General features: G+C 43.3%; 1 protein-coding gene across 2 annotated transcripts in view; it reads left to right on the forward strand.

Moving 5' to 3' along the window:
* The window catches only part of LINGO1 (leucine rich repeat and Ig domain containing 1), a 507,290-nt gene that overhangs the window by 300,679 nt on the left and 185,942 nt on the right, over window positions 1-20,669 (forward strand). For both annotated transcript variants that reach the window (XM_020975161.2, XM_020975162.2), the window contains one exon: window positions 6,409-6,605. The gene's annotated coding sequence lies outside the window, so the exon portion shown is untranslated. The remainder of the gene's footprint in view (window positions 1-6,408; window positions 6,606-20,669) is intronic.

Below are 20,669 nucleotides of genomic sequence, written 5' to 3' on the forward strand. Positions count from 1 at the left end.
AAAATTAAAGGTGAGAGTGACTTCAGAACACAGAAAACTGAATGAAGGAGCCACTATAGACCTTATCATATAGAATGTCAGACCTAGAAGAACCTTAGAATACAAAATATCTAATGTCAAAGTTGGAAGAGACCTTAAAGGCTGCATTGTCAGGGGTTCTTAACCTCAAGTTCACGAACTTGGGTTTTAAAAAATGATATTTTGGTAACTGTATTTCAATATAATTGGTTTTCTTTGTAATCCTGTGTATTTTGTTTTGTGCATTTATAAACGTCTTTCTGAGAAGAAGTCTATAAGCTTCACCAGACTGCCAGAGGGGTCCGTGGCACACAAAAGGTTAATAACCCTGGTCTAATCCAACTGCCTCATTGTGTAGGTCAGGAAACTGAGGTTCAGAGTGTTTAGGTGGCTTGCTAAAGTCATACAACTGCTCAGGATAGACCTAGGACCAGACTTCATCTTTTTTGACTCCTGGTCTCTTTCTATATATTATGAAACTCAGTGAGTACTGACTGAATTGATTGTCTGGCTGAGTGTGGTAATTATAATTCCTCATGTTTTTATAGCATCAGAGTAAGAGTGCTGGCATTTCGTATCAAAAGATGAGTATGAATACCAGCTTGGCTGCTTACTATGGGATCCTAGCTAAGTTGCTTCACCTGAGTCTCAATTTCTTTGCCTACAAAATGGGCATAGTGATACATTGTACATTTAAGGTCGTATAGAAATATGAGTCATTCCTTTTGTAAGGAATTCTGCCTTGGATACAGGAGACGTCTGTTCTAATCATCTTCTCCCTTCACCCCATTTTCCACTAACTCACTGTGTGACATTGGGAAAACTTTAACCTCTCTGCATTTCCATTGCCTTAAGTGGAAAGTGGGGTGATTCTACCTTCTCTGTGTCAGTAGGTGGTCTGGCCAAATGAACCCTTAAGACCCCAGATCTCCCATTCCACAATCTTCCCTGCCTTGGTGGCCTGGCCTCCGTGAGCTAGATGTGCATCACTTGTGGAGAGGAGCCAGGGAGGGGGTTGTTAAAGTCCCCTCTGCATCTTTGTCTCTCCCCAGCTGTTTTCAGAAGTGTGGATTGAATACGGAAGACATCTGAGATTCCTGTCCTGGACATAGTTCACATCAATTTTGGAATTATCATTTGTGCCCCAGAAATGGTGCTAGCTTAGATTTTTTAATTGCTCAAAACTATTTCTTTTAGGCATTTTTTGAGCCAAGGAGATCTGTGATTGGATTCAGCCTAGAGATGCCTGTGATGGAGTGGAAAGGGTGCAAGCTTGGGAGTCAGAAGAATTGAATTCAAATCCCAATTTTGTTACTATTCTCATTATGTTATACATATTATTTAACCTCTCTAGACTGTAAAATAAAGAGGCTGAAACAGATGATCACTTAAGGTCCTTCCAGTTCCAAGTGCTCTAATACTATAACGCTACTGTGATCATAATACCATGATGATAACGGCTCCCTTTTCTGGAGGGGTTGGTTGGTATAAAGGCGGAGTGAGAAAGCTAGAAGACAGATCCTCTAGAAAAGTTTAGCCAAGGGTCAGCTGCACCAGGGCAGGTCAGAGAGCAGGTGGGGTGACTGCTAAGCTTGCCTGATGCTTTTCCACTCTGGCAGTCTTCGCTAGAAATAGGAATTAATAATAATGGTTCCTGTTTACATGGCACCTTAAGGCTTACAAAACATTTGATGTATGTAATCTTATTTGAGTCTTATTACAATCCTGTGAGACAGTTGCTCCTGCTATCACTCCAACTTCTCAACTAAGGCTGAAAGAGTGTCGTTGACTTGCCTTGGCCACACAGTTTATAAATGTCTGAAGCAGGATTAAAAGCCAGGTCTTCCTGACTCCCAAGTCCAAGGTTCGAGCTCACCAGAGGCAAGTGCAAAAGTTGGTATCAGTGAGGAAAGGATCTGTAGGGTGCGTACAACCATAGCTTCACCATCACTGCTCCTTCAAGTCTGTTGTTTGTGCAATGTGCTCTGGGGCACTATCAGCCATGTCTTGGTACAGACAGACACCCATGCAACACTCTGCTCAACACAATGATGACACAAGGGCGAAAGGCCTGAGGCCAAACATTGAGGCCACCACTACCCTGCTCTTCCCAGTCCCAACTGGTCCCTCCCTTGCAGCCACTCCATTCACCTTCACCAGATTCTCTGCTCAAGCCAGTGCATGGGTTGGTTTCTACCTACCACCAAACACCCCAGACACATTCACCTCTCTTCTTACTCCCTAACAGCCTCATAAAAGGCCCCAGCTCCTGCTTGTCTTACATTGGGGCAGCATCTAAAAGGAGCCCCCCCCCCCTTGGTGTACCTCATACTCTCTCTTTGGTCTCCTCGTCATGCAGTGTCCCTCATTGTCCCAAAGATGAGAATACACCAGGTGTTCAGCTGAATAGCTCTGATCATGGAAGAGAAATGAAGCATTTTATGAGATGCAACATGGTATAAAAACCCTAGGCAGACAGTTAGGGGGCTTGGGCTCTAGGCTTGGCCTTGCCACTATCTAGACATGTGACCTTAGCCAAGCAAATCGCTTCTGGGCCTCAGTTTTCCAATTTGTATCCAATCTTGCTATCATTTACCCTCCCCAAAATGCAACGTGCCTGTTTTGGATAATCAGTTGCATAACTCAGGGTCTGTGTCCCCCTGCAATAAATATACTCTCTGTTGCCAGATAATACAAAGGACACAGAAATCTAATAGCAAAAACATTTAATCATGACATGAAACAACATAAACAAGGAAGGGAATCACATGGCAAAAACATTCTCTGCAGCCATGCACAATTAAGTAGAATAGCTTTCACCTCCGGGGGGAATGATTAATATAATTCCCACTTTACTCTCTTGATTTTCCAGCACAGAGGAAGACACAATCGCTTTGGCACTCATAGTCCCAGTAATAAATGGTAAGGGCATAGCAAGTGACCTTTTCCTCTAGTATTATAGCATCATGGATCCAGAGCTGGGAGGGGCCTTACAGACCATCCAGTCCCACATTTGAAAGATGAGGAAACTGAGGCCCAGTCCTCATGGGTAGTAAGCATCAGAAGTGGGATTTGAACCCAGGTTTTTGGAGTTCAGAGCCAATTGGTGTTTCTGCAGAAGTACACTCACTAGTTTTGTAAAACTACTAGCCATCATTTCCTTGGTTTGAAGATACCATAGCTACATCACTCTATCATCTTCCCTTTTGTCTCTGCCTCTAGCAACACTCTACCTGCTTGCCTCTCCTATGTCTGTGGATGCAACTGCACTGGTCTCAGGCAGCCTCACTTTGTAACACACTCCCCATAAATTAGGGTTCTGACCTAGGGGTGTCACCATGCCACAGCCAGTCCAAGGATTTGGGAAATTAAGTACTACATGGAAAATGAAAGTGTTTGACTAGCTGATTACTAAGTCCTCTCCCTGTGGGTCCTCCTCAAGGCTTTGTCCTGGGACCTTATCTCATTTATCTCTCTATTCACTCCCTTGGAAAACTCATTTGTGCCCAGGTTCAGTTATCATGTACCTCTATGCAGCTGACTCCCAAATCTGTCTCTACAGCTTTAATTTCATTCTCACATTTCAATCCCACACCTCGAACCTCCTGCTATAAATTTCCCCCAGATGTCCTGTTGTCAACTCAAAATCAAAATGTCCAAAACTGAATCATCATCTCCCCTCCCTTGCCCCAACCCCACCCCTTCTTATAACTTCCCTATTTCTGTGCTTTCTAGTCATTCCCACTGGAAACTGGAAAGTCATCTTTCGGGTCAACCTCAGCAACCTTTATCAGCCTCTGCCATCCATCCCAAATGCCCTAATTTAGGTCCTCCCTTCTCATCTGGACTATCCTAATCATCCCTCAGTCAATCTCCCTGCTTCTACTCTTTCCAGTCTAACCTTCACATAGCTACCAAACCACCTTCCTAAGCCACAGCTAACCATTGATAGCTCCCTACTGTCTTTGGGATTTAAAAACCAAACTTCTTTGCCTCACATTTAAAGCCCTCTATAATCTGGCTGCAAATAATCTTTCCAGCTTCATTTTCCATTACTCCCTTTCATGTATTCTAAAGATATAATGTGTTTTGACACAACTGATGCTTTTTAACAAACACTCCATTAGCACCCCCCTGTAAAGTACATTCACCCCAAATGCTTAAGGAAAACTGCTTGATAACATGATTGTGACTGATAGCACAGGTCAGTGTACACATTTGGAGATTTTTTATTGTTAACAGGAAGAAGGAAGGAAGGAAGGAAGGAAGGAAGGAAGGAAGGAAGGAAGGAAGGAAGGAAGGAAGGAAGGAAGGAAGGAAGGACGTGTGCTATAACTTCTTTGAATGGTCTCCACATTTTCTGTTGTTTTTAACCCGAACTTTATTGCCCTTTAGTGTCATCTTGATTTAGGTGATTGGAGTCTGAGTATATTGCTCTTTGCCTTGGCGTTCTTCACCCGGTGTCACTTCATACAGGTTCTTCCAGGTTCCTTGAAATTTTTCATATTCATCACTCCTTTGGCGGAGTAATATTATATCACATTCATATAGTAGTTGGTTTAGCCTTTCCCCAAGTCACCCACACACATGCTCTGTCTGCAGCCTTTTATTGCAACAAATAAGGCTGCTCTGTATTTTTTGCACATGTGCATCTTTTCTTATGGCAATAATAATAATAGCTAACATTTATTTAGTGCCAATTATATGCCAGCACTGTGATAAGTCCTAAAAGAAAAGAAAAAAGAAAAGAAGAGAAAAAAGAAAAAAAGGATGTAAAGGGAAGGAAAGAAAAAGCAAGTGAAGAGATGAGATGGGAAGGGATGGGAAAGCAAGAGAAGAGATGAGAAGGGAAAAGAAGGGAAAGGAGGGTAAGGCAAGAGAAGGGACAGGATGGGAAGGCAAGAGAAAGAATGGAATGGGAAGGGATGGGAAGGCAAGAGAAGGGATGGAAAGGGAAGGCAAGGGAAGGGAAGAGATGGGAAGGGATGAAAGGAGAGGGATAGGAAGGGAAGGGATGGGAAGAGATGGGAAGTTAAGGGAAGGAACAAGAAAAAAAAAACTAGCTTGGCCTGAATAGTCTATTAGAGTAGCCAAAGTACTGGATTGGAGTCAGAGGGACTGAATTTGAGTCTTAACTATTTATTCTATCTGTGAGACCTTGGGAAAGTCTTTTCCCTCTCTGGGCCTCTGACTTAGCATCTGTGAAGTTAGGGGATTGGATCAGACCATTTACCTGTGAGGTCTCTTACAGCTTTATTGTTGTTGTTCATCCTTCCTTCTCAAAGAGGACCCATGACATCAGGAGGGTGAAGGCTTGACTTGCACGTGAATTGGATTGAAGTGAGGCAGAGCTGCATGGTCATCGGCCTCACTCTTTCCTTCAGGGTCATCAAGATCCAGTGAAAAGATATAGGTCAGGAAGGGAGATGATCCCAGATGCAGTAGGAGACCTTGGCCTTTTTAAGCTAAGGTCTTTCCCAGGTCTCAGTTTATCTGAGGCAATACCCATTCTGTGATTTAAGGCTAGACTTAGGGTGTACATGATTACTTCCTCTAAGTGTTTAAAGAGCTATCACGTGGGAGAAAGATGAGTCTTTTCTGTGATTCCATAGAGTAGCACTGAGACCAAAATGAGAGGATTGCCAGGGATTGTTGCTTGTTTCAATGCTGAAATTCTGGAATGCTAACATTTAATGATTCTAAGCAGTTCTCTCCCATATATATAAAATGAGGATGATCATACTTGTCCTACCTAACTCAGAGGGCTATTCGTGACAAAAAGACTTTGCGGACCTTAAAGCATTTTAAGATCATCAAGAGTAAGAATGAGATGGAGTCTTAGATCATTTAGTCAAATGCCCTCATTTTTTACAAAGGAGGACATTGAGTCCTGGAGAGACTAAATTACTATCCAATAGCACACAACTAGTATGTAGTAGAGGCAAAAATAGAATGAAAGTATTTTGTCTCCCATTACTGTGTTTATTTTAGTAATATGCCTTAGAGGGCAGAAAGGAGTAGAGACCATTCACTGAGAAAAACATTATCTCCTGCATTTTGCTGTGGACTAGTGATGCTGGAGTCTTTCTCCTAAAACCTTACCTTTTCCTGATTCCCCCTAATGCTTTCACCTTTCCCCTAAGATTGGCCCCCATTTATCATGTCTGTACGAGACTGTTTATGTCTTGTCACCCTATTAGACTCTGAGCTCTTTGAGGGCAGGCTCGGGGTTTTTTGGCCTTTATTTTAATCCTCAGCACTTAGCAGATGATCTGGCATGTTGTATGTGCTTAATAAATGCTTACTGACTTATTTCTTTCCCTCAAAAGTCCTAATTATTCTCTTCTTTCCCCCCCCCCCACTTACCCTCTCTCTCATTTTTCCCCTCAGGGTTCTTCTTCCTCCAGCTCTCTTGAGCTCTGGTCAGCTCTGGAGTCTTCTTCCCTGGGAGCCCCAGTACACATATAGGCTGTAGTTTCACTTGGGCAGCTCCATCATACCCCAGCTCTGCCTGGACCCTCTCAACAGCAGCACCCTGGGGAGTGCTGGAGCCTCTGCACAAAGCAAAGAAAAGGCCAAGAAACACGGTAGGTCCCTGCTTTTTTTATTCTTCCAATTCCCTTGGTCTGTCTGGCTTCATCTGTCCAGCAAACACAAGATATTTTAGCTTAGTGGAAAGGGACCTGTATTTGGAGCCACAGAATTAAGTTCAAATCCTGATTTTCCTAGTTATCAGCTATGTAGCATGGGATAAATCACCTTGGTGACTTTCTAGAGTCCTGTATTTTCTTATCAATGAAATTGAGGGCACTTGACCAGATGATTTAAAAACCCCTCCCACTCCAAATCCTATCACACTAGGGATCCCAGGCACTCTGGACTCAAGAACAAGAAAGAAGACCTATCTGGACACAATACCCATCAAGCATGAGAAGCCTTGGGTTCTCTTCTGGTCCTTTTTTATGTGTCAGCAAGTAGGAGGCACAATTGATAGAGTGCAAGACTTAGAATCAGGAAGACCTGGGTTCAAATGCTACTTCAGTCACTTACTAGCTGCATTGTGCCTCACTTTCCCCACCTGTAAAATGGGGATAATGATAGCACCAACCTCACAAGGTTATTGTAAGGCTCAAATGAGATTTTATATGCATGTATATACGTACACACATAGTAGATGGAGCACTGCACCTATATAAACGAAAATAATAATAATCATTGTTATTACTGTTCCTGGCTCTGCTGCCAACATGCTGTGTAACCTTGGACATGTCATTAGACAGCGAGCTCTTTGAGGACAAGGACTGTGTTTTGGCCTTTTTTTGTATTCCCAGCCTCTGGCACAAATGCTTAATAAATGTTTATGGACTGAATGACTGGTTTCTTGTAAAATGAGGGAGTTTGACTAAATGATCTCCAAGTTATCTCCTAGCTCAAAAGTTCTGTCCTCTTTATTGCCAGGTTCTTTCTAGTTCTGACATTTTAGGTTCTAAAGCCCCTTCCAGATCTAATGCTCTAGATCTATGCTCCCCCAGCTATCATATTTCATATACTAGGGTCTCTGCTTGCTTTCTGACATCCCATGTTCTGTTTGGCAGACATCTGTTGACCTTCTTTATTCCCACTATCGAGATGGGAAGCCGGGATTCAGGGCTCATTTGTTCTGGAAATCCAGCTTAGGACAGGCTCCAGGGGTCCCAGGCAGAGAGGAGACTGAGAAGGATCTGAAAAAGGAATAAGGAAAAGGAGAACGCTGTATCACTGTTGTCCTTCTCCCCTTGCCCAGGCTTGGCACTTCTAGGCTTGAAGTCAACGGTATTTGATAAAGCTGCTGGAGGCTGAGTGAATGCTAATTGCTCTAATAATCAGCAGGGGGAGATGATGGTTTGTTTGCTGCATCCAGACTTCTGACTGCTTTGAGGAAGTCAGCTGCAGATGAAAGGGGTCTCTCTGGCTGTGCATCCTTTCATTCAGCCAGCCCAACTTCTCTTGAGTTCTCTTTGTGCAGGTGAGTGGGCTTACTATACCCATTCAACAAACGAGTAAACTGAGGCCATAAAGATGAAGGGAAATGGAGATCAAAACCCAGGGCTTCTAACTCTCGATTCTATGCTCTTTTGGAGACAGCTTGCCTCCTATTATGTCTCACCCAGGGTTAGGGAGAAGGGTATTGTGAGGGACAGGAAGGAGGAGGTAAGGATCCTGCTTCTGCTGCTATCTGGCCTCTGAGCTCCCTTCCGGCTTGACCCAGCATGAGGATGGTAATGGCAGCATGTGAAATCAGTCACTAGGCCACATCCAAGGCCATTTCAGTAAACTCCCCTCCCTGAGGTAGAGGTTGGAGTCACTGACCTCCTAATCAATCCATACATTTACAGAACATCAAAAAGTCAACCTCATGATGTCCAAGGTCAGGAGATCTGTCTAGAGAACAGCTACTCATCTGAAAAGGGTTAGGAGGTACAGTGGTTAGTGAACTTCAAGCCCATTATGAGTCATCAGTAGAATACAACCCTCAGAAAAGCCAGGCTCTCTTGGCTACATTAAGAGATAAATATACAGGATCCAGAGTCAGGAAATGAGCAGCTCACTGCCTCATGCCATGAGCATACCACCTCTGGGGCATTCATTATGATCAATTCCAGGCTCCACATTTTAGGTTATATATTGACAAGCCAGAGAGAAACTAGACCATGGAGAGGGGCCTGAGGCTGTGCCCTCTGAGGATTGGCTAGAGATGCTTGATGTCTGAATAAGAGAAGATTCAGAGGGTCACACAACTAGCTTCATATCCTTAAGGGGCTACACACTGTTCTGGGCACTAGGGGGATAGAGATTAAAAAATAATACACTCTCTGTCCTCAAGGGGCTTACAGTCTAATAGGATTTCCCAAAGGTAGCATATTGTCTCCCTCCTCAGACTTTGTGGAGATATGACGTGAATACATGACTACAAATGAGTCAATTTTACATATAATTTATGTGAATACAAATAAGTACAATTTATAAGGGAGAGTGTGATATGGGAAAGGGTAGCACAGTGGATGGAGCATTGGACTTGCTGTCAGGAATCCTCGTGTTTAAATCCTACCTGTCTATTATAGTTTTGTGACGCTGGGAAAGTCATTGTAACTGTTATCTGTCTCAGTTTCCCCATCTGTAAAATGAGGATAATAATAACACCTACTTTCCAGGGTCACTGAGAGGATCCAATGAGATAATATTTGCAGTGCACTTTGCAAATCTTTTTTTTTTAAGGCGATTGGGGTTAAGTGACTTGCCCAGGGTCACACAGTGTCAAGTGCTTGGTCTGAGGACAGATTTGAACTCGGGTCCTCCTGACTGCAGGGCTGGTACTCTATCCACGGTGCCACCTCACTGCCCCCCACTTTGAAAATCTTAAACTGCCATAGAAATGCTAAAGAAAGAGGTGAAATATTCCCAGAAAAAACAAGGAGGGAGAGAGGAGGAGAAGAGGGTTCTGCAACCAGGAAGTGTGTGTTTGTGGGGTGAGGAATGATAACAAGACAGGGCTAAAAAACTGTTGTTGTTTAAGAGCAACTCAATTAAATGGATTATAGGATCATAGATTTGTGGTTGGAAGGAACCTTGATGACGATCTAGTGCAGCGATTCTTAACCCTCTTTTTGCCATGGACCCTTTTTGTCAGTCTATGCCTATGGATTTCCTCTCAGGAGAATGTGTTTAAATGTATCAACTAAAATACATAGGATTACGAAGAAACTCAAGTGTATCAAAGTACAGATATCAAAATATGTTTAAAGAGCAACATTGCAGAGCCCAAGTTAAGAACTCTTGATGGTCCAAATCCTTCATTTTACAGATCGTAGGGTAAGAGACTTATAACTGGAAAGGACCTTAGAGCCCAGCCCCCTTCATTTTACAGATGAACAGACTGAAGCCCAGAGAGGTGAGTCTTCCTGAGGATCACACAGCAAGTGAGAGTCTGAGGGAAGATTACAAAAACAGGTCTTCATTCTGCCTCTGCCAAGGTGAGGCCCAGAGAGGGAAGGCGACCTGCCCAGGGTCACACAGGTAGGCAGTAAGTGAGAGCCAAGAATAGCCCCAAGATCCTCTGATTTCAAATTCAGCTCTTATTCATTATTTCACTCTGATGGCCTCAGCCACAGGCTAACTCAGGGCTTGTGTACAAGTGTGTGTCTTCCCTGGGTTCCTGCATCTCATATACCCACTATCCCTATAAGGGAAGACCTTCTGGTAATTGTTAAAAATACCCAGGGCCAGGAGGATGAGGGACCCTGGTGACTTTGAGTTTTGTCAGTCAAAGCAAACCATTAGTAGGGTTCCCTCTGGGTGAGGCTGTCTTTTCCCCTGCCTGTGCTGTTCTATTTCATTTTAATCCCTATGAGTCTCCCCGGGGCAGCCTCCCAGAGAGGAGATCTGGTCCACTCACCTGCTTAATCCTGGACTCTTGATCCAGCCCCTGCTGCTTGGCACTGGAGACAAATTGTAAGGTGAGAGGATTAGTGTCTTGGAAAGGGACAAAGGCTGCAGGAGGCCGGGAGAGAAGGCCAGGCTCCAGCTCTCCACCTATCTCAGAAGCTCTGGAATGAGGCCAGGGGAAGTACTTTAAAACGCTGAGACCCCATTGTTCTGGAGGGGATAGAGCAGAGAAAAGCTGGGAGATCAGGAAGGGAGGAGGAAAGACCCCACTGTGGAGTCTCCATGAATCCTACTCTAGGGAGGGAAAGGAAGGGACAGGAAGCTTTATATGCCAAGATAGATAGATATACATACACACACACACACACACACACACACACACACACACACACACACACAGAATGTATCTCTGTATAGAATGTATATGTGTGTGTATATATGTTATATACTAAGATATTTGTGTATATATGTGTGTATATGTATGTATGTATGTATACACACACACATACTGCAGTCCTGAATACAGAGCTCTCTTGAGCAGCAGGGAGTATCTTGTTTCTATGGATCTTGCCCCTTCTATCAGACCTGGTACAATCCAAGCATAGAGCGTCTCTCTCCTCAGACTTTGTAGTCAGTGAGGATGGGGGCCATCCCCTCCCCCACCTTCAGATCAAAAACTCATTGAGTGAAGGGGCTGTCTCCTTCATCATGCCAGGGACTTCCTCAGGACCAGGGTAGTGATTTTGACCTCAAACAAAGAATCCCATAAGAATAGAGACTGCGTCTTCGTCCCTCAGACCAGGGGCTCCCAGAGCAGAAGGGCCATATTACTCACTTCAAAATGAGGATTCTCTCGGGATTATAGGACCATCCATCAATCAGTAAGTACCTGCTGTGTGCCAGGCATTGTATTGTGTATTGGAGATACAAAGATGAAAGTGAGACAGTCCCTTCCCTCAAAGCTTTTAGATTGTATCAATGAAGACAGTTTGTACATATCTATGTATGATGTATGTGTATATATAATATGTGTGTGTGTATATATGTATTTAGACCTCAGATATGATCAGTATAGGGAGCTCTACCAATGCAGATAGGCATCTTCTGTGCAACTTACAGGCTTTTCTGGAGCACTGAGAGATTGTTATTTGTCCAGTATCACACAGTTAATATATTTCTAAGGCAGAAATGTAACCCACGTCTTCCTGACCCCAAGGCCATCTCTCTATTGACTATCATACTGCTTCTCTTCATATACAAAATAAATACAACTTAATTTTTGGTGAGGGGTGGGGAGTGGACAGTGTGGGTATCAGGAGAAGCCACATATAGGCAGTGGCATTTTAACTTAACTTTGAAGGCAACACAGAATTCTAAGAGGCAAAGGTTAGGAGGGATTTAATGTTGAAAAGGATCTTACAGATTCTCTAAACCAGGGGTTCTTAACCTTTTTTGTTTGACAGTCTGGGGAAACCTATGGGCTTCTTCTCAGAATTAGTTTTTGAATTCATAAAATAACATAAGTATGATTACAAAGAAAGCCATACAAAGAAAGAAATACCATTATCATACTGTTTAAAAAACACAAGTTCATGATGAACTCTGAATGCAGATTGAAGCATACTGTTTATACTTTATTTTATTATTTTATTTTGTTTGTGTTTTCTTTTGCAACATGGCTAATGGGGTGGAGAGGGGGACAATGTTCATGGAGATAGGTGAAAAACCTCTCATTTAATCTAAATTTTTCATTTTACAAAAGAGAAAACTGAGGCTCAGAGTAATTGCGTGATTAGCCAAAGATCACTCAGCTAAGTATTGGCAGATCCAGGCTGAGTACCCAGGTCCTCTGAATTCAAACCCAATATTCTTCCCACTACAATGCAAAAATATAAAAAGGGCAGACATCATTCCCCTACCCCCATATAATACCCCACAGCCAGGGGATTTCCTGAAGGTAGAGCTTTGTCTTTCCCATCAGCATCTCTAGGAGGAAGATGATGGCACCTTTGCTTGATTTCCCCCCAAAGAGTCCAGCTGCATTGGGCTCTTGTCAGACCATGGTATATATAGGTAGAGAAAGAATTGTGGAAAAAACAGGATCCGGCTTCTCTGTACTGATCCTCAAACAGCCTCCAACTAAGAATTTCTCTTCCCTTGCCCTTTGTCTGGGAGGAGTCTGGAGCCCAACCTGGTGTGTCTTAGTGGATGGGTGTTGGTGGGTTGGGGTTTATTTTTCTCTTACCTCCTACTTCAATTAATCACTGCCTTCTGTTTGGCAGCCTAATGTCTCCATCCCACTCAGCTCCCTGGGCCCAGGCTGCCCATTGAGGAAGCTCCAATGGAGCAGAGATATACCCAGCCTCCTACAAAGTTCCATGGTCCTGCCAGCATCTTGGGTGGGGCTCAGATTTCCTCCTCTGCCTTTTCCAATCTCAGTATCCATTTCCTCCCATCTTTTGGCTTCCATGTCCCTCCTCTGTCAACAACCCTTTCAGATGTTAGGGCTGTATTCACCTGTTCTTGAGGAAATCAATCTGAACTGGGAGCAGGAGAACTGACCTCCACCCATATCTCTACCACTGATGAACTGTGGGAGCTTTTGCAAGCCATTTCTTTCAGGGCTTCAGTTTCTTCTTCTGTAGAATAGAAGGATTGTGTTAGATAATATCTACAGAGTCTTCCAGCTCTAAGGGGTTCTCTCTCTTAACCTTTCAATGGCTCTTCCATTTTCCTATTACATCAAGTTTCAGTCATGGTTTGGCTTCTACCCTCCCACAGCCTCACCCTGACCTTTCTAAAATACCATTTTGAGCAGTCATTCCTGCTCAGAAACCTCTATATGAAGAAAAACTTCCCAGCCATGGGAGCTCTCAAAGGAGAATGGGCTATCTCAAAAGGTAATAGTTCCCCATCACTCTGGGTGCCCAGAACTGAACACAGTACTGCAGATTTGATTTTACCAGGGCAAAGTAGAGTGGCACCCTCACCTTCCTCACCCTACTCCAATGGGGCCATCAATCCTACATTTCTTAATAGAAGCCTTTTGTCTGTCACATGTATCATGACTCATATTGACCTTTCTGCTGCCTAAAACCTTAGATTTTTTTGAAATGAAATACTGTCTGGCCATGTTTCCCCATCTTGGAAATTGATTTTTTAAACTGATGTGTAAGATTTTGCACCTACCCTCCTTTCAATTTCAACTCATAAGATTCAGTCCAATGTTTAAGTCTTTTGCGATCTTTTTGGATTCTGACTTTGTCATACAAGACAGTAGCTATCGCTTCCATCCTGCAAATTTGATATACTCATGCTATCTGTAACTCAAGCCAAGTCTGATTGACCGGTCAAATAACCCTGCCAAAAAGAATTGAAATGAATCTGGTAGATCTTTTCTTCATGAAACCATGATGGTTTTTTGTGACTACCACTTCTTTTCTTGGCGTTCACCAATCATCCCTTTGATGATACCATGAGCCTCCCTCCCTCACCAATGACCCTTGAGAGAGGGATAGCATGAATGGTGAGAAGACTGGAGATCATGCCAAAGAAAAATGGATTGAACGAACTGAGAATTTTTAGCCTGAAGGAGAGAAAATGTAAGGTTTTATGCATGCAAGTATATAAAAGAGGCATCATACAGAAGAGAGGGTAGACTCATTCCACTTGGCTCCAAAAGGCAGAATCAGGAACAATGCAGGGAAGTTAAAAAGAAGCAAGGTTAGGCCTGATGTCAGGGGGAAAAAACTTACTAAATATGGGAGCCGTCCAAAAAAGGAATGTGTTCTTTTGGGGAGGTAATGTGTTGCCTATCACTGCTGGTCTTGAAGCGGAGACCAGGTAATTATCACATATGTTGAAGAGTAAGTACTCTTCAAGGAAAGAGTCAGACACTGAGCTTTCTTCCAACTCTAAGACTCCCTGATTGTAAACCTTTATTCCAATGTCCATCATAGACAGTGGGCAGGGGAGTGGGCGAAGAGCTGGGTGAGGCTGAAATGTAATGATCAGATCTCTTAATTCTGGGGTTATGTTGATGCAATAGGGCATTCAAACATACAAAAGGGCAGAGAAAGGAGTCTAAGATGTGTTGTCCCAAACCCTGGCACTGGAATAAGGTGGTCATTTGTGAACGAGTCATAGGCCATCCTTCTCCCCAAAGCATGAAGTCACTTTGTGGATTTTGTTCTCAGTGGGAGCTCAGGATGAGAGTTTATTCTGACTCCAAAGAGATCTGAAAAAAATCCTTGGCATTCCTCTCTTCCTCATTCAATCAAGGGACTTGTTCACCTTTCAAACAAATAAAAGGCTTCATGGAGGAAGTGAATTCCCTAAGAGGTTACTGAAGGGAGATCAGGATGTCCTTTGTCTATAAGTAAAATCATGGTCTCTGCCCAAATTGGCCCCTGTCAGAGCCAGAGACAGTTAGTGGGGGGCGATGGGGGAGGAAACCACCATATAATTGATCCTAGGCTGGGTAACAACTTGTCAGGAATGTACTAGTGGAGATTCAATTCTTGTAGATAGAGGTTTCACTAGATGACCAAGGAGTCCTTTTGAGCTCCTAAATTCTGTGATTCTGTAGTATTGCTGATCGATCAGTCAACAAGTATTTATTAAGCACCTACTATGTGGCAGCCATTGTGTTAGGAGCAGGAGATATTAAAGAGAGGGGGAAGGAATAGTCCTTGCTCTCAATTATATGCTAGCAAGCATATATGGTTATATATCATACATATAAAAAGCAGAGCCAAGGTAACCTGGGAGAGGGGGACAGATCTTAGCACTGGAGGTAGGGGGGGAGGCAGAAAAGGCTTTATGTTGTAGGTGGTGTCTGAATCTTGAAGGAAAGAAGGGATTGTAGGAGGTGGAAGTGAAGGGTGGGGGGACATGGAGATGGGGAATAGATGTTGCATGTCAGGAATGTTAAGGAGGCCAGTATGGCTGTACTATAGACTGTGTATTATACTTTATGTGTAATAAGGTTGGAAAGGTAGGATGAGAGGTTTTGAATGCCAAATAGAGGGGTTTATATTCGGTGCTAAAATTTATGGGGAAACACTGGAGTTTATTGAGTAGGGGATGTGATCTGGTCAGATCTGCACTTTAGGAATATGACTTTGGCAGCTGCCTAGAAGATGGATTTGAAATAGGAGACACTTGAGGCTGAGACCAAAGAGGAGTCTCTTTCAATAGTCCAGGCAAGAGGTGAGGAAGACTTGAATTAAGGTACTAACTGTGTGAGTGAGGAGTAGGGAATGTATTTTCAAAATATTATAAAGATAGAAGTGAGGAGACTTGGCAACATATTGAATGTGTGGGGTGAGGGAGAGTTAGGAATTGAGAATGATAACAAGGATGACTATACCTGGTAACTGGAAAGATGGTGTATCCTCAACAGAAACAGGAAGTTTGAAAGAGGGATGGGCATGGGGTGAGGTAGAGATAATAAGTTCTGGTTCTGACATGTTAAGTTTGAGTGACATCCATTGCAAAATGTCCAGCAGGAGAAAGACTCAAGCTTTGTGGCCATCTGAACACGGAAAGTAAGAAGAGTGCACTAAATGATCCCTGAGACCTTGTCCACTTCTACCACCCTGTAGATCCTAAGGATCTCCCCATCTTGTCTAATTGTTCATAGAGACCTTGTTTGCAACCATCTGTACCCACATCCCCTTAACGAGTCAGCTTGTTGTCAGTTGGGACAGTTTTCTCTTGACCTCATGGGGTCTCTGATTGTCCACCCCATAAATGGAGAATAAAGGATCCAAAGCAGGATCTATTCCAGACATTCTATCCTTGCAATGGGAATGCCTGCCTCATTGTTCTCTCTTTCTCCTGCCCCATTTCCCCACCCCTCCCCATTTTTATCAGTAGCTAATGAAAGAGGCTGTGAAACGCAATCCATGTGGTAATTGAATTTACTTAACGGGTATTCAAGTGGAGTAATGAGAAGTTTAATGCAGTGATTAGATTTTTCTTTAATTAATTAAAATGGGAACCATGTGTCTTTCCAGCAAACTGACTTGACCCCTTTGTTGGAAGGAGCAGGAGGGGAGGAGGGGAGAAGAGGAGGGAGGGACTTCAAAAGGAAGAATCCTTTTCTTTTCTGTAAAAGGCTGCTGTCCCAAGCAGATGCAGATAAGAAAGCTGTATGATGTAGTAGAATTCACACATGTAGAAGAGAGGGGATTCTTGGTCCAGTAACTCGTTAGACTGGAAGGCTTCTGAGGTCTCCTCTCTGATTACAATGATGGGACTATTGAATCCAATAAACATTTAGGACATTCCTGCTATTGCTGAGGGATGCAGAGGGAAAGAACCCTGCACTGGGTAGTGGTAGATCCAGGTGTGGGGGGGGGAAGAGAGAGAGAAAGAGAGGGAGGGAGGGAGAGAGTGAGAGAGGGAGAGGGAGAGAGAAGAAGAAGGAGAAGAAGAAGAAGAAGAAGAAGAAGAAGAAGAAGAAGAAGAAGAAGAAGAAGAAGAAGAAGAAGAAGAAGGAGGAGGAGGAGGAGGAGGAGGAGGAGGAGGAGGAGGAGGAGGAGGAGGAGGAGGAGGAGGAGGAGGAGAGGAGGAGGAGGGAGAACATTTATTGGGCACTTACTAGGAGGCCTGTGCCAGGAACTGTGCTAAGTCCCTTCCCACTTAAAAATGTGATCATTTTATAATTCTACCTCTTTCATGATCTTGGCTTAGTGATCAGCTAGGGAAAAGATCACTGGATTTATAATTAGAGGACCTGGCTCTGCTGCTTCCTATCTATATGGCCTTGGACAAGTCACTTAATATATATGAACCTCAGTTTATTTATTCGTAAAATGAAAGAATTAGACTAGACGGTGGCTAAGGTCCCTCTCAGCTCTGAATCCAATACCCTCTGACCCTCTGATCTTGATTTGTCTCGAGGTAGGAAGAACAGTGCATTGGTGGCAAGTGTATTTTTATGTACCTGGATTGTCACATAGGATTATACATTTAGAGCTGGGCTGGAACATTAAAGGTTATTAAGTCCAACCCCCTCATTTTATAGATGTGGAAACTGAGGATAGAGTGGCTAAGTGACTTGCCCAGGGTGATACACCTAGTAAGTATCTGAGGCAAGATTGAAACCCAGATGTTCCTGACAAATCCAGTGCTCTGCTCACAGCTGCTGATCAAACTCTAGCTAAAGTCCAAGTGAGTTGGTTCATCTTGATGTTGCCCATAGATGTTCAGTGTTGGAAGAACAAACAGAAATGTATAATGTTGTTATCATTCAGCTCCCACTGGGGAACACCAATGATTGTTAACACTTCACGGGGGAGGGTGCCACAGTTCTAAACCCAATTAATGAACAAAAACTCTGTTTGTTGCCTACAAAGTAGAAAGTCAAGCAGACTTGGCAGGGCAGTGTTGACACCAGTTGGAAGTAGGACTTATGCTGTACAGTTTCTTCTTCATCAATCATCAGCCACATCCTGAAATTGGAGAAGAGGATAAGGATAGCCAAATTTTACAAATGGAAGGAGTCTTAGAGATCATCTCATCTCAGGTTTCTTAATCTTTTTGCAGGCTAGTGAAACCTATGAACCCTTTTCCAGAACAACGTTTCTAAATGCACAAAATATGTAGGACTGCAAAGGAAATAAAGACAGAATTTTTCTCATCCAAGTCCACAGACTCCCCCCCTCCAAGATTGATCTATAGACTACTTGGGGGGATCCATGAACTCAGTTAACTGCCTTTGAGTTAGTCCAAGGCCCTCATTTTTCAGAGGAGAAATTGAGACCAGGTATGGGGAATGACCTTGTCAAGGTCACATTATTTCCAGAGCTGAACTTGAACTGAGGTCATCTAATGCTTGACTCAGTGTTCTTTTCACTAGCTAAGAGTATTCCACATTCCTAAAAATTTGTTCTTGGGGCCCCAACATTCTCATTTTGGTCCCTTTCAGGATGACTTTCATACCCTGTTCCTGGTTCCTAAATGTGCCTAAGTTTTCGTACCCCATCCCGGGCCCTTTCTTGTGTTCATATCTGGGTATTATCCCTATCCCTGTCTGTTTCTGGGAATCCTACCTATTCTTTAAGACTTAGTTCAAATAGCTTTTTCCTCCATGAAGCCTTTAATCCTTTCCAAAAGTATTTATTAAATGCTTACTATGCCCTATGTACTGTACTAGCTGTTGGAGATACAAAGAAAAAAAATACCAGTTCCTGCCCCCAAGGATCTTATATTCTATTTGGAGGGGGTAGGGGACAGGACATGTTCAAAGACAAATTCAAAGTAATTTGAGAAAGGAGAGATCAATTACAAGCAGGGAGATCAGGAAAGGCTTCTTGGAGGACATGGCCAGATTTGAACACAGGTCCTCCTGACTCTAGGGCCAATGTTCTATCCACTGCATCTCTTTTCAAGTTGATTCTTGAAGGAAGCCAGAGGCTTCTAAGAGGTGCAGATGAGAAGAGGCATCCCCTCAAGCATGCAGGACAGCCTATGCAAAGCCGCTGAGGCTGGAGATGAAAGGCAGTGGGTTGCAGCGGCAACATTGTGGGATGTGGAGTTTGAGGACTCGTATTCAAACCCTACCTTTTCCACTAACTAGATGTGGAAGCATGGGCAAGTCTCTTAGCTGGCAACTAGATGGCTCAGTGGATAGGGTACTAGGCTTGGAGGCAGGAGGATCTGAGTTCAAATCCAGCCTTATACACTTCTTAGGTGTATGACCCTGAGCAAGTCATTTAATCTCTGTTTGCCTCAGTTTCCTTATCTCAAAAAGATACTAAGATAAAAAGATACTAACCCCTACCTCCCAGAGTTCTTGTGAGGATCAATGTGTAAAGTTATTTGTAAGCTTTAAAGTGCTATATAAATGTTAACTCTATTATTATCATTATTAACCTCTCCAGACCAAAGTTTCTTTCTTTGTAAAATGGAAGAGTTGTAAAATATGGGTATGTTCTAGGTCTATCCTACTAAGTAAACCAGTTTTCCTGAAAGGAAGAATGAATAGAATGTGATAGGAGAGAAATTGGCAAATGTCAGATGGAGCCAGACTGGGAAAGTGTTTAAATGCCAGGTTGGGGGTTTAAATGCCTTTTATTCCTAGAGGCAATAGGGAGCCACCAGAGAATTTTGAGCAGTGGAGTGATATGGTCAGATCGGTGCTTCAGAAAAACTATCCTGGCAGCTCTGTTGGGGCTGATTTGGACGATTGAGAGTAGAAGCTGGGACACTAATTCAAAGCTATTGTAGCAGTTCAAGTGAAAAGTGACAAGGGCCACAATGGCAGTAGTTGAGTACGTGGAGAAAAGGGGACAGATGCCAGAGATATCGTGCAGGTGAGACCAATGCAACTTGATAATGGTTATGGGGAGTGAAGGCCGGGGAAGAGTAAAGAATGAGGCCAAGGTTGGGAAACTAGCTGATGGTAACTGAAAGCATGGTGGTGCCCTCCATAGAAACTGAGAAATCTGGAGAAGGGGTAGGTTGAGCTGGGGAGGTGAATGAGTTCCCTTTTGGAGAGGTTGAGCTTGAGGGGTCTATCTATGAAGCATCCATGTGGACACGCTCAGTAGGCATCGATGAGGCAGGGCTGGAAGTCAGGAGAGATATTAGGGCTAGATCAGGGAGTCAGAGGACTATAGACTTAGTGCTAGAATAGATCTTAAAAGCTGACTCCAAACCCCTCATTTTGCACATGAGGAAACTGAGGCCTAGGAAGGTTGAGTGACTTATCTAGAGTAAAGCAGTAAACTGTCCAAAGTAGGATTCAAACTCAAGTCTTCCTGGCTCCAAGCCCAAAACTATCTATTGTACCACCCAACTACTGAGTAATCTGGATAAGATGATAATTGAACAAGGGGATTCTGTTAAAATCACTGAGAGAGGATATGGCTAAAGGATAGGACAGGCTAGGAAAGAGCCTTGGGGGATGTCACATATTGGAGATAGCTGATCTCCCACCATACAGAGAAGAACATTCGAACAAGTAGGGGAAGAATCAGCAAAGAGAAGTGCCATGAAAGCTGAAGTAAGTGTGCCTACCTAGGAAATGGAAGTATTCAAGAGTGTAAAATGCTACAGAGAAGCCAAGAAGGATAAGGACTAAAAGAAAGGCCACCAAAGCCGGCAGTTAAGGTTTTGTTAGCAGCCAGTTGAGTGGTAGAAACCCCATCCGAGCCCTCCCCATGTTCCATTCTATGCAATTATGTTTTGTGGGTGTTTTGTGGGAGTTCATTCATTCA

Source organism: Phascolarctos cinereus, unplaced genomic scaffold (genome assembly GCF_003287225.1).
Source record: "Phascolarctos cinereus isolate Bilbo 61053 unplaced genomic scaffold, phaCin_HiC Scaffold_3;HRSCAF=262, whole genome shotgun sequence".
NCBI classification, from domain to species: domain Eukaryota; kingdom Metazoa; phylum Chordata; class Mammalia; order Diprotodontia; family Phascolarctidae; genus Phascolarctos; species Phascolarctos cinereus.